Source organism: Pleurodeles waltl, chromosome 5, assembly GCF_031143425.1.
Source record: "Pleurodeles waltl isolate 20211129_DDA chromosome 5, aPleWal1.hap1.20221129, whole genome shotgun sequence".
In the NCBI taxonomy this organism is placed as follows: Eukaryota; Metazoa; Chordata; class Amphibia; order Caudata; family Salamandridae; genus Pleurodeles; species Pleurodeles waltl.
In genome coordinates, this window is record NC_090444.1 from 760,275,842 (window position 1) to 760,291,247 (window position 15,406).

Genomic DNA, 15,406 nt, shown 5'->3' on the forward strand with positions numbered 1-15,406 from the left:
GAACCCTATGGGTCTCAGGAGCCAATGACAATGTGCGCCGACGGTCGCGGTACGCACTGCCGCGGTACGCACCACCGCGGGCGTGACCGTCATTTTCTATCTGCTTAATCACTCGATACCTGATCATCCACAGGAGAGGACCTATACTGCAAGTGCTGCTGTGACCTCGGTCTGGAAGAGACAATGGCTGCTGCGACTGGGGAAAGGGCCCCTGCCTTCACTTCTGAAGAATTGGAGAAACTCGTGGATGGGGTCCTCCCCCAGTATGCGCTACTCTACGGTCCTCCAGACCAACAGGTAAGTACACTGGGACCATGCTTTGTGGCCAATGCCTGGGTTGAGTGGGGTGAATGAACGATGGTGGGGAGGGGAGCGAATGAGGCATGCATCAAACGACAGATGAGAGCATGTGCCACAGGGCAAGGGTGGGGATGGGGGGCCACTCACATCGAGCATGCAGAAAATGATTGTTTATTTTTCTCCCCTGTACATGTCACATACGTCAGCGCCCATCAGAAAATCGACATTTGGCGTGCCATCGCCAAGGACGTCCGGACCCTGGGGGTCCACAACAGACGGGGCACCCACTGCCGCAAGAGGTGGGAGGACATCCGCCACGGGAGCAGGAAGACCGCGGAGGCTCTGCTGGGGATGGCCTCCCAACGTAGGAGGGGTGGCACTCGTCAATTGACCCCCCTGATGTCCCGGATCCTGGCGGTGGCCTACCCCGATTTGGATGGGCGCGTGAGGACATCACAGCAGACACAAGGGGGTGAGTAAAAATACATTCTGCTGACTTTGCGCGCAGTGGAGGTGTCTGGGTGGGGGAGAAGGGCTGTGACTAACCCTAGGCCAGGGTGATTTCCGTAGGCTAGGCCCCTCCGTTGGTCATGGCCCTGTGTCCCCGCCCCCCACCTCTGTAGGTTGCCTAGTACAGCTAATCATGGGCCTGTGTCACCTATGTGTGGATTTGCCGTCCATAGGCTTGTAGGCCATATCCCACGGATTGCGTAGTGTACCCCAAGTGCGCGGCGTAGTGCAGGGGGCTTCTGTGTCTGTCCTCTCCGCCAACTGTGTCGCCAATGCATGCACTCAACATGTCTTTATTTCTCCCCCCCCCTTTTTTTGGTGGTCTTCCTGTTCATGTGTGCATTAGCATCATCAGGCGGAGGAGAAGTGGCATCGGAGCACGAGGGAGCTGCATCTCACATGGCCATGGAGGGCCATGCAACCGACTCGGAGTTCACCAGTGAGATGGAGGGCGAGGGGAGCTCCACAGCGGGGACACGTGGTGACACCAGCGACACTGACACGTCCTCGGAAGGGAGCTCCCTTGTGGTGGCGGCAACATCCGTGCCCACCGCAACAACAGGTACAGCCGCCACCCAGCGCACCAGCTCTGCCCTCCCAGCAGCCCCTGAGCGTTCGCCCCGTGCCTGCTCACCCAGGAAGGTGGGCATCTCCTTCGCCCCAGGCACCTCAGGCCCTGCCCCAGTTACCCCTGCTGTCCTCAGTGAGGAGGTCATTGACCTCCTGAGGACGCTCATTGTTGGGCAGTCTACCCTTTTGAATGCCATCCAGGGTGTAGAAAGGGAGGTGCACCGGAGTAATGCATACCTGAAGGGCATTCATTCGGGTCAGGCTGCCCATCAGCGATCGTTCCAGACTCTGACCTCAGCACTGACGGCAGCCATTGTCCCTGTCTCCTGCCTCCCTCCTCCAACTTCCTCAACCCAGTCCCACTTCCCTGTACCTCTGCCTATCCCAGACACACCTACAGACCAGCCTGCACACACCTCAACACCCAAGGGAAGCTCATCCAGACATAAGCACCACACATCACACAAGCATTCACCCAAGCAAAATCCACATGCAGACATGCCAACAGCCACTGCCTCCTCTGTGTCCCCCTCCTCCTCGTCTCCCTCCTCCCTCCTTGTGACGTCTCCACTCACACTTGCATGCACAACATCATCAGCCACTACGTCCATCACCAGCACACCCACCAGAACACTCCGCACACGTGCAGTCACCACCCCCACTACCATTTACACATCCCCTGTGTCCTCTCCCAGTGTGTCTGTCACCCCCTCTTCCAAACCACACAAACGCAGGCAGCCACCCACCCAACAGCCATCCACCTCACGACAGCCTCCAGCACAAGCACCTGCACCCAAAGACGCCAGACTTGACTCACCTACAACCACATCCTCTTCCTCCACTCCCATACCCACTACACCTACCCTTCCCACTGCTCCAAAAAAGTTTTTCCTGTCCAAAATTAACCTCTTTCCATCACCTGACCCACCCCCTCCATCTCATAAGACTCCAACCAGCACCTCAGCCACCACAAAACCTGGACCTACAAGGACAATAGTCCAAGGAATTTGGAGTCCACCACCTTCAAGGCCAGCTACTTCGGCTAGCAGTAAAGATACAGCCAGCCCACCCCCTGGAAAGAAAGCCAAAAAAGCCAGTGCCCGGCGCGAGAGGCCAGAGACAGCAGGCTCCAAGGGCACTACCCTGGCACCGTCAGGAAGTGGGGTGCCACCTGGCACACCGACAAAGGGAGGAAAGGGCCACAGAGGAGCAGGGAAGGGTGGCAAGGGCAGCACGCCTGACATGTCCGGCAGCAGGCGAACTGCCCAGGAGGGCCCCACCAGCCCCATTCCAGGGGTGAAGGAGGACACCCACGGGCCCGGGACGGCAGCACAGGAGGGCCCCGCAAGCGAGAAGACAGATGTGCACGGCAGCCACATGTCGGGTGGCGAGTGAGATCCATGTCATGGCCGGATCTGGTGCCCTGGAGACACATGTCAAGCACTGCTGAACAGGGCACCGCCGTATCAAGAACCGCTGAACATGGCCCTTCAAGACAAGCACCGCTGAACAGGGCACCGCCGTCTCAAGCACCGCTGAACAGGGCCCTTCAAGTCAAGCACCGCTGAACAGGGCACCGCCGTCTCTGCACCGCTCCGCTGGGCCCTTCGAGTCAAGCACCGCTCCGCTGGGCCCTTCAAGTCAAGCACCGCTCCGCTGGGCCCCTCAAGTCAAGCACCACTCCGCTGGGCACTTCAAGTCAAGCACCGCTCCGCTGGGCACCGCCGTCTCTGCACCGCTCCGCTGGGCCCTTCAAGTCAAGCACCGCTCCGCTAGGCACTTCAAGTCAGGCACCGCTCCGCTGGGCACCGCCGTCTCTGCACCGCTCCGCTGGGCCCTTCAAGTCAAGCACCGCTCCGCTGGGCCCCGCCGTCTCTGCACCGCTCCGCTGGGCCCTTCGAGTCAAGCACCGCTCTGCTGGGCCCTTCAAGTCAAGCACCGCTCTGCTGGGCACTTCAAGTCAAGCACCGCTCCGCTGGGCACTTCAAGTCAAGCACGGCTCCGCTGGGCACCGCCGTCTCTGCACCGCTCCGCTGGGCCCTTCAAGTCAAGCACCGCTCCGCTGGGCACTTCAAGTCAAGCACCGCTCTGCTGGGCACCGCAGCCTCTGCACCACTCCGCTGGGCCCTTCAAGTCAAGCACCACTGGACAGGGCACCGCAGTCTCATGCACCGCTGGCCCATTGGCAGACGGGGCAGGGCCAGATCTGTGTCGGGCAGGGCTGCACGAAGCACTCTGGGCACCATGCCTCCTCCAGAACCAGTGGAGTCTGTAATCCACTTGATTGACTGTGGCTTTGCACTCCCCAGGATGGCACAGTGGGAAATCCACCCACTGTAGAGACTTGTGAGACTGTGGCTTTGCACTCCCCAGGATGGCACAGTGGGCAATCCACCCACTGTAGAGACTTGTGAGACTGTGGCTTTGCACTCCCCAGGATGGCACAGTGGGCAATCCACCCACTGTAGAGACTTGTGAGACTGTGGCTTTGCACTCCCCAGGATTGAACAGTGGGCATGGAGGCCCCTCGTGGATCTGGCGTCGTGGACTCATCTGGCTGAGGTGCCCCCCCTTCCCTTCCCCCTGAGGTGCCTGTAGTTTTGCTATCTGATGCCCCTGCAGTGTTCTCTCCAATGGATTCGGGTATCGTGTGTGGGCTTTGCCCTTGTGTTTAGGCCCATTGGCCCACGAACAATGGCTGATACCCAATTTGCACAGGACAATTGACATTTGTATATATAGTTATAGATGTTGGATATGTTTTTTTACTTAGCCGTTCAATATACTTCAAAATTCATGAACATTTTATTTTGTCTTTGCATTCTTCCGGGGGGTTTGGGGGGTGTCACTCTGAGTTGTTGCTCTGCATTGATGTGTATGTAGTTGTGGGTGAGGGTGAGGGTGAGGGTGGGTGTGTCGCGTATATGTGTGCCCGTAATTTTTTGCCTCCCCCCTCCCCTGTGTCGTAGGTGCAGTACTCACCGGTGTCTTCTGCGCCGGCGTTCGTGCTCCTGGTAGAGGAGCAGGAAGACAATAGCTGGTAGGATGTGTAGTTCGGGTTCCATGCTGTCGAGATTCCTCGTGGAGTGTGTAGAGGTGAGCGTTTTCCGTTCGTAATGTCTGTTTCCGCCGTGTTTTTATCGGCGGGGCTACCGCCCCGGAAAAGGTGGCGGATTGGTGGGTTGTGATAGGGTGGGCGGTACATTGGCTCCCGCCTGTCTGTTGGCTGTGACCGCCGCGCTGTTTGTTTGTCCCGCCGTGGCGGTCGGAGTGTTAAAGTGGCGGTCTCTGTTGGCGGTTCCCGCCAGGGTCAGAATTCCATTTTTTTTACCGCCTGCCTGTTGGCGGGTTGGCCGCCGCTTTAACACCGACCGCCAGGGTTGGAATGACCCCCTATATGTTCTACCTTAACCATACACTGCACCCTGCCCTTGGGGCTACCTAGGGCCTACATGTAAGAAAAGGGAAGGTTTAGGCCTGGCAAGTGGGTACACTTGCCAAGTCGAATTTACAGTTAAAACTGCACACATAGACAATGCAGTGGCAGGTCTGAGACATGATTACAGAGCTACATATGTGGGTGGCACAACCAGTGATGCAGGGCCATTAGTAGCATTTACTTTACAGGCCCTGGCACCTCTAGTGCACTTTACTAGGGACTTACTAGTAAATCATATATGCCAATCATGGATAAACCCATTACATACAATTTACACAGAGAGCATATGCACTTTAGCACTGGTTAGCAGTGGTAAAGTGCTCAGAGTTCAAAAGCCAACAGCAACAGGTCAGAAAAAATAGGCGGCAGGAGACAAAAAGATTGGGGATGACCCTGCATAAGCAAAAAAGTCCAACATACACCATAATCTATACTCCGGACAAATTTTATGTAAATCAGTTCAGCAATTTCACTGCTGCGTCTGTTTAAAAAGTCAATGTAAATTGCACTAAGTAATCACAATAGATCTTTACATCATCAGCCAATGTAGAAAAAAGAATAGGTCAGCAAAGTTTTGTGAAGAATCATCAAACAGTTTAGCAAGCAAACATCTGAGGAATTCCTATCTCTCGGAATCCTAACAATAACTATAGAGTGGCACAATAACTATAGAGTGGCTACCACTGCATCTATAGAGTGTTAGTCCTGTACAAAGACATTCATTAAAGAGGTCACTTCCTCCACAAACCCATTAGGAGGACAAACATGTTGGAAGCGGTTACACCCATTAGTAGGAAAGAGGCTAAACAAAATTAGGTATAGCTGTACCTAGATGCATACCTGCCACTGTGGTAAACTATCACACTCATTGGATGATGTCACCAGTGATGTCACCCGTGATGCCATTTGAAATGTCATCAATGATGTAATTGAACATGTCATAAGTAAGGTAATAAGTGAGGCCATAATCAGTGCATAGTGGCAGCACATGTTGTAGTAAGCCCTGATAACTATGGGTGGTGATTTTCAGAGTGTTTTTTAGTTTAAAGTGTTCACCTTGTCACTGAATTTTTCACCTAGCTATAATGTAATTTTAACCTTTGGGCTTTTTAGTAAATTTTTAAGGTTTTTCGAATGTAAAATATTATTGCAATTCCTAACTATAATGTCAGTTAAGCCTTTGTGTTTTTTCAGTGAATTTCCAGGGTTTTATTAATGTAAAGTATTATTTAATTACGAGTCCTAACTATAACACCACTTTAACCTTTGTTTATTCAGTGAACTTCAAGGTTTTTTTTTTAAAGTAAAGTATGGTGTTACCATCACACCTAACTGTGATGTCACTGTACCTTTCGGTTCTTTCAGTAAGTTTATAGTTTTTTTCTATAACGAATAGTAAGATATTATTGCATTAACTTACAGTATATCCTTGAGAGTTGAGTTTTGCCTACATAATAAAGGTTGCCCATGTTGAGGAACGGGATAGTACACAAAATGCAGCCTACTGGGTTAAATGTTTCTATTGTAGACTTTGGGGAGGGAGAGTCCTGTCTGCAAACACCATCGCGTTAGGAGAAGTGATGGAATAGGAGGGATTTAAGTAAGAATGGCTTATCAACAAAGAATGCTAAAGAGACACCATTGTGTACTGTATTGCCGTATAATACTTGTTCCCCTCCCCCAAATTGTATCCCCTGTGGGACTCTCACTAGAGACACAAGCCAGCCAAAAACAGCGCACAAATGAATTGCAAGGACTCTCGTGGGCATGTTCACGGGTGTCTTGCAAGAGTAAGATTTAGGTTTTAAACATTTCACTTTACAATGAAATAGTGTTTTGACCTTAGGTTTGACTTTATTTATTTTATGAAATATAAAAATTATGATAATTATTTAGGTGTGAAGTTTTATGATCCCACGAGTATCTTGCAAGAGACCCGCAAGAGCTAAAAGCCAATGACAGGGTCCTGTGGAAAATCCAAGAGGGTTGTATTTCCTGTTAAGATTCTTGTGAGCGCCCTGTAGGAGTAATAACTTTGTGTGCAAAGTATAGTTAATACAAAAGACTGCTTTTTAGTTCAATGAGGCTATAGAGATTTTCAAACAGGGACGATTTATGATACTTTCTTCTATATTTTTGTGTAATGATTACACCGTCTTTATCAGTGCTTAATTTGTGCTTGTTGTTTCCGGTGCTGAACACCGGCACTTATTTTTGAGGGACGGAGCTTATTCTTCTGCCTCAAGCATTTGCTGCTAGCAAAAGACACATATGGCAAAGACGGATGAAGGGAAAAACGAAAAAGCGTCACAAAGGGAGAAAGTAGAAAGCTGCAAGGGTGAACTGAAGGGGCAGGGAGTGGCTTTATATGGATTAAAGAGGCCCGAGGTGGCTTCAGGATTACGCCGCCTCAGTATTCCATATTCATACATTTAATTGCAGCAGCTGTGTATTTAAGAGGAGGGCTTTGAGCACCTGCACCTTTTTATTGACAAATTAAGCACTGGCCTTTATCTTTTGGTGTCTTGTGGACATCCCGTGGGCCTTTTACGATTAACCAACAAAAGTCATCATTGTATCCTGATTCGTTGAAATATCTGCCAGTTTGTTTTGTGTAGAGAATTCCTAACTGATCTTTCTAATTCTTGAGTTTAAGCTTATTCCAGTAGGAGTGTGCTGAACTGCTGTGGTCTGTCACTTATTCTTTGGCATTTTTGTTACAGGTTGTTACAGTAAGTGAATACTGTGGAGAAAAGAGGCATGGAGAGAGAAGAGATGGAAGAAGAAGAGTAGCCTGCAGAGAAAGTGAAAGAATCACTTGGTTGGCAATATTTTCACGTGGTGAAACATTCTTTAAAGAAATGATATTTGCAAATTTTGCAAGAAAACTTTTTTTTTAGAGATGTTGACAAGACGTACCCTCATAGTATCACAGGAATGTGATGTCATGTTTGGGAAATACATCCAAGACAATTGGGTTGAGCAGAACTCCAGAAATACCAGTGAGACCCAGAGTAGGCTTCCACATCTGGGGCTAGAGTTCCTCCTGCTGCAAGTCAGCAAGCACCACCTCAGGTTCTCCACCAGGTACAATACATCATTCCAGAGAACAGCACACAAGTGAGAGACAACTTGTGAAAGAAAATACATTTTCTAAACAGCCTTAATTTTTTGGAACTTGTGGTTTGTCTCCAAGTTTGTTTTTCCTGTTTTTCCCCAAATGCTTACCCCCCAGCAAAACATTGTAAATAATACAAAAGAGTAACAAAAGCTTTAAAAAACAAACAATGTTATTTTCAAGACTACCTTTTCTGTTAATGACAGACAACATTCATAATGCATGTCATGTATGTATGTATGCGCAAATTAGACTATTTCTATGTGTCAAAGTCTGTTTGCTTGTGAGAGTATACATATGCATGAATGGGTCTGTGTGTCTTCGTCCATGTGTGTGAGACAGCATGAAATAAGATAGATCGGTCTGTTGTTGTGTGTGTGTTTATATTTCAGAGTGTGTGTCTCTGTGTATATGCGTTGGGTGTCGGTAAGAACTTGTGTAAGTGTCACAGTCAAATTGTGTGTGTGTGTGTGTGTGTGAGTATGTAAGGATATGTATGTCTATTAGTTGTGTGTGACTAAAAGTGAAAGTGTGATCTGGGTTTCAATGGTCTAGAGTTTGTTTGCGTGTGAGAGTATACATGTGCATGAAAGTGTGTGTCTGTGTGTGTTTGTGCATGTATGTGAGAGAATGAGTGAGGGTATATGTATGTGTGCCATTGTGTGCGTGTTTGTATGTCAGAATGTGTGTATGTATATGGGTGTTTGGCTGCATGTAAGAATGTGTGTATGTGTCAGTGTCAAAATGTGTGCGTGCATAGGTGTGTGGGTGGGAGTGTGTATGTGTAACCATGGCAGAGCTGTTCGGCAGCAGAGGTGAGGGCAAAGGGTCAGCAGATCAGTCAAATTGCCACAAAATACTTTTTTAAAGCTGTTTACATCTAAGGGGGTCCCTTATGACAGCTCCATCCCATCCAGAGGGCCAGGGTACCTATATACTACCCCCTTCTACCATATTCACTAACTATATTGAGGATACTGGGACTAAGTCCCCGAATCCTAAGAAGGCAGCCAGAACATGCTTTCATGTTGTGGTCAGCCATGCACTATGCCTGGTTGGGTACACACACACAGACACACAAAGACACACACACTTACCCACACACTCATCTGCCTGGTTGGGCTTATGTATTCGCTGATCCACAGGATAGGATCTGTAATTGATCTGCAGCGTGAAATATACATGCATTTGAACCCTAATTTCTCAAAACCTACCAAATGGATTTACACCAAATAAAATAAAAGCATGCTTTCTATAACAAAATTTAGATTTGCACCAAATATGGTGCAGTGTCTTTCAGCCATTTTTGCGGTATCGCTTTAAAATTTTCCTATGTGAATTGCCTGGGGAAAGCTCATTTGATTACTCATTTGATTTTTCTTGGCTCCCACTTGACAGATCACCCTGAAACGTTAAAGGAAGGAGCTAAAATGCATGAGTCTTTTTTTGAAGTTTTGAGGCGATTCATCAAATGGCACCAAACTTATAAGCAAACCAACAAATCCATTTCCTATGGAAACATGGTCCTAACCTTAACTACCCAGTGGTGACCACCACTGGGCAATATTATTCATCCTCACACATCCTAGACATCATTGTTCCAATATGCTAAAGCAAACACTGTGAGGACTCTGTACATAAAAAAGAAGGGAGGAGTCCTTGCTGTCATTCATAATTCAGCTTGGTCCAGCACCCTAAGCGAGCACTAAAGTCCTACTCAAAGAAACTGCTAACATGCCATTTACCAATCTTTGCAGCTCACGCTGCTATCTTCCATCTCTTCTTAAAGTCTCTCAGGAAGAACAAGGAGTTCATTGATGAATTTTCAGATCTCCTCTACTCATGCTCCCTCCAACATGAACACAGCAAACATTTGGGTGAAGTTACTCTCTATGGAAACACAAGCTCCAAAAACATGAACCACTTTCATCAGCATACTTGGTACTGCAACTTGTACAACCAAAGGGTACATCGAAAGGTCATATACTCAAGCATCTCTTCTGAAGATGACCAACAATGCATTGCAAAAAACCCACCCCCTTGAAATGGAAAGACCACTTCACCGCAAACTGAAGTGGAAAAGAATGATGTTTGCCCTCAGGAGGTTTTGATTTAGGCACAACTTTAAGATGTGTGTTATCTTTTAAGGATGTATACAAACATATATGTGGCATGGACCAGCTAATAATGGCAAAGTAAGACATCTACAAATTGAACAACCACTTTAATGATATAGGTACAGTAACCATTTCAAATGTGTTGCAGACATACCATCATATTTGTCATTGAGACATAAATATAAAGATGTGTGTGCTTTTTAAAATCATTATTGTGGGCATCCATTGTCAAAATACTGTGTAAACATGCTTTTCTAATAATAGGTGATGGGTCAAGTTTGGATCCAGTCTACGCAATATGTGTTTTCCCTGTGGTGCCTATATACTCTAGTGGTTTTTCCACTATGGAAAATCTAATAGAAGATGATTACATTCTCCTTTTGCACTTGACTCTCAGTGGTAGCTGTGGTTGGGCAATCCAAGGCTCCCTCACAGGGGGAAGTGTGTGCTGTAGCTCAATTTTAGCCTAGTTAGGTGCTCATTTTGGCTCTGCTTTATATCTTTAACAATTACTGCAGTGTTGGCATGTAAATTATCAATTCTTTGTAGCCAAGAATATGGACGTACATTTAATGGTCTCAGCTACATTATCATTTGGGCCCAGACATCTTTGGGCTCCTTTCAGAGTGCCCTGAAGTGTCTCCATTTCCTTTCTTTTTTCTTCATCAATCTATCCATGTTTCTTGTGTATAGGCCTTTTCAATGTGACTTATATATCTTCCTCATTCACAGGAGCACAATGTTCTATTCTTGATAGTGAGCAAGATGCTCACTTAACAGTGTCACCCCTTTGCAAGATAGGTGAAGAATAGTCTACAACTTCCATGAGATCCTAAGAGGTTCCTACATCCGTGGAGGGCACTGTGGTCCCAAATGTCTCAAAGATGTCAGTCCGCATAAGAAGATCATTCATGCCATTATGCAGATCTACATAAATGAAAAGACATAAAAAATTAGGCCCAATTGTAAACAGGCAAGTTATCCTAAGAACACATGACAATTTATCATGTTAAACATACTACAGAATTGTGCTGTAATGTAGACTTTCCTAGGTTATTGGTAATTTTACATGATCATAAAGGTTTGTATATGTGTTTGAAAAGGTAGTAGCTTTAACAGAGATGAATAAAATGTGTGTCCATCCATGAGATTAAAAAGCAAAGATGTATTCGTATTTTGTATTAATGCTTCAATTCATCTTATAAAATGATTCTAAGAGCATTACATTTTTTACAATTTGTCAGTGCTAAGCATCAGTTTGGTGACTGAAACATGCTTTAGTTTTAGTAAATGGTATTCTTGATTTACTGTTCTGCTTTGTTAAACTTGATAAAGGTGATTTTTTCTTTATGTTGTCTCCTTATTTGTGTGACAATAGTCCCAATTTGGATTTTGTAGGAGAGGTTACTCTTTTGCAAAGGCAAGAGTGTACCCTCTATGCCAAACAGAAGGCTCACACACCTCATTTAGAGTTGGATGGACTTTGAGTATGTCGACAGCGGAGACTCCTCTATCCCTACCATCAACATAAACTTCGGACTGCCTGACAAAGTGAGGGCCATCTGAGTGTTTGCCACTTGTCTGCCCTTTTTATTTAGAGTGGTCAAACAAATGTGAGGTGTCCACTGTCAGTCACCAAGAGGTAAAACCTGGCAGTAAGGGGCAGTGAAAACTGCAAAATGACCCCTACGCCATGGGAAGAAAAACCTTTTGGGGCCGGGTGTCTTTAAAAACATTATCCTGCTTTGAGATGTTGATTTTGTAGCTAGAAAAAAACACTGAAGTTTACTGTATGGCTCCATCATGTTGATAGAGCTGTCCAGCAAACTTTCAATGCATTTACAGGAACTGACATGATGATGGTGCCTGACAATGCAAGAAATGTCTGCTGGGATGGCGCCATCCATAAATTTGGTGGGCAGGTACTGCCTGAGGGCATTGGAGTAGTGAACGAGTAAATCCAGTGTGCCAAAGTCTAAATGAGGCCCAAAATTCCTCATAAGTCTTCTAAATTATTACCTCAAAAATGTATTCTCAATTCTCAATACACATTTTTATTTCCAAGTACACCACATAAGGATAAGAATCACGCTGCACTACTTTGAACCAGTTCACATAAAGGGTAAGTGCAGGGTCTACTACATATGTTCTCAATTAAAATCAGCTACGTGAGTATGTTAAAATATTTGTATACATGAATTTCAACAATTGAACTCCTCAAGGCAGGCAACTCAGTGTTTCCAGGAGGGGTGATACATTTTCAGTTGCTCATAACTGTAGCACTGCTTAATAAGTCTGCATCAAAATGCTGCAGACAGGTAGCAAGTTTTGCCCAGTGCAGGTAATTCAGTTTTTGTGCAGATCCAATTGGAGGAGGGTTAATAGTGGAGGTTAAAACATTGTGGGTAACTTTGTGACGTCTCATTGGATCAATACGAAATTGGGCAGAGGCTTAGAATGTTTATCATACTCTTGTTTTTACGCAGCTTAATGCAGGTTCCTTGAAGGAGGCAGATTTCAAGGGGAGGTGAGGAAAATGTTCTTCTAATAAATGTGTCACTGTTAAATTAATCTTTTCAAAGTTGAAAGATGTTTTGTATGGTTATGTTACAGTTGGTTCTGTCAATTTTGAGTAGATCAGTTAGGGAGGCAAAGATAAATGGGAGAGCAATTAGAATTTAATTCATGAATAACTTTGTCACTGTTCAATTAACCTTCCTGAAAAGTGGAAGCTAGCAAATTAAGCCCAGTGAAAGGCCAGGCAAGCCCTGCAACTAACCCGTGCTGCACTCTGCTCAAGGTGGTTTGGTACACTGCCTGGACAAAGTCTGTGCACAGTGCAGAAAGTGTAAATGCCAGTATGTGCGAGGATGATGAGACCTCAGAGGAAAATAAATTTAGGCAGACACATGAGTACTTGTATCAACACCTGGGGATCCAAAACAGTGGCAGCCATCAGGAATCAGCTGGAAAAGTACAATTTCCCTAACAGTTAAGATTTTCCAAACAGTAGCAATAGCATCCTGTATCTTTGAGTCTGCTTGACCAACCCAACTTGCTTAAACTTTGAATATGCCACAATGAAGAGCTCATGACATTTTTGATCCTCAGATGTGAGATCAAAATCTGTTGGACTACTGAACCTATCTACTGCCTTTAATATGGTAGACAATAATATTTTGACAAACCACGTGAAGGCCACAGGGCTTCAGGACACTTCCCTAAAGTGGATAAGATATTTTTGGGATAAACAAGTACAAGTAGATCAGCTAACTCAATTTGTAGCAACTACTTTAAATTTAGATTGGGGGACCTTCCTTTTAATAAAGGAGCTAACTGCAAGAGGCTGCTGCAGAAAATATAAGTAAGCAGAAAAATCTGTCTAGGATCCTTTGCCTAGACGGCACAATAGCTGTACATCATGAGTTCCAAAATATCAAGTGTTACCTTTAGAGCTGGATGACTAACAACTAGCTGAAATTGAGTGCTGACAAAGTAGAGATAGTAAGTTTGAAAAATAGAGTAGATCTCTTGCACAACCTCCACCTGAACCTAGAGCAGTACCTTAAAGCCTTGGTGTTGCTGTTGGTAGGTATTTTTCCATGAAGCCACTGCTCGGAGCTGTTGCCTCCAAAGGTATGTACCTTCTTAAAATGATTAAAAAAGAGAGAGAGCCTCCTTTCTATCAGCTGAAGCAATAAAAAAGAGTCATTATAATGACCATTACCTCAAGACTCATTTATGCAAACACAATTTATCTTGTCCTTCCCAATAATGGCAATCATAGGGGGTCATTCCAACCCTGGCGGTCGGTGTTAAAGCTGCGGCCAAACCGCAAACAGGCTGGTGGGAAATAAAATGGAATTCCGACCCTGGCGGAAACCGCCAACAGCGACCGCCACAACAACACACCGCCCGCCACGGCGGCACAAACAAACAGCGCGGCGGTCACCGCCAACCGACAGGCGGGAGACAATGTACCGCCCACTCTATCACAACCCACCAATTCGCCACCTTTTCCGGGGCGGTAGCCCCGCCGATAAAAACACGGCGGAAACAACCATTTAGAAGGGAAAGTGCTCACCTCCATACAGCCCACGAGGAATCAGGACAGCATGGAACCCAAACTCCACATACTCCCAGCGATAGTGTTCCTACTCCTCTACCAGGAGCACGAACGCCGGCGCAGAAGACAACGGTGAGTACTGCACCTACGACACAGGGGAGGGGGAGGGGAAATTATTACAGGTACACACATACGCGACACACCCACCCTCACCCTCACCCACTACAACACACACATCAATGCATAGCAACACATCAGAGTGACACCCCCCAAACCCCCCGGAAGAATGCAAATACAAAAGGAAATGATTCTAAACATTGGAATATATTGTAATACTGCCCAAAAAATATATATACACATCAAAAACTCTCATATACATAAATGTACACGTCCGAGCATTGTAGCAGGCATTGTTCGTGGACCACTGGGCCCAAATCACATGGGCAAAGCCCACACAGGATACCTGATTCCAACGGAGAGAACACTGCAGGGGCATCAGATAGCAAAACTACAGGCACCTCAGGGGGAAGGGGAGGGGGGGGCACCTCAGCCAGATGAGTGCACGACGCCAGATCCACGAGGGGCCTCCATGCCCACTGTTTAATCCTGGGGAGTGCAAAGCCACAGTCTCACAAGTCCAGACAGTGGGTGGGTTGCCCACTGTTCAATCCTGGGGAGTGCAAAGCCACAGTCTCACAAGTCCAGACAGTGGGTGGGCTGCCCACTGTTACATCCTGGGGAGTGCAAAGCCACAGTCTCACAAGTCCAGACAGTGGTTGGGCTGCCCACTGTTACATCCTGGGGAGTGCAAAGCCACAGTCTCACAAGTGGATAACAGTCTTCACTGGTTCTGGAGGGGGCCTGGTGCCCAGAGTGCTTCGTGCAGCCCTGTCCGACACAGATGCGGGCCAGCCCCTGCCGCTCATGGGCCAGCGGTACTTGAGATGAAGGGCCCAGTTCAGCGGTTCCTGAGATGAAGGGCCCAGTTCAGCGGTGCTTGAGATGAAGGGCCCAGTTCAGTGGTGCTTGAGACGGCGGTGCCCAGCGCAGCGGTGCTTGAGATGAAGGGCCCAGTTCAGCGGTTCCTGAGATGAAGGGCCCAGTTCAGCTGTGCTTGAGACGGCGGTGCCCAGCGCAGCGGTGCTTGAGATGAAGGGCCCAGTTCAGCGGTTCCTGAGATGAAGGGCCCAGTTCAGCGGTGCTTGAGACGTCGGTGCCCAGTTCAGCGGTGCTTGAGATGAATGGCCCAGTTCAGCGGTGCTTGAGACGGCGGTGCCCAGCGCAGC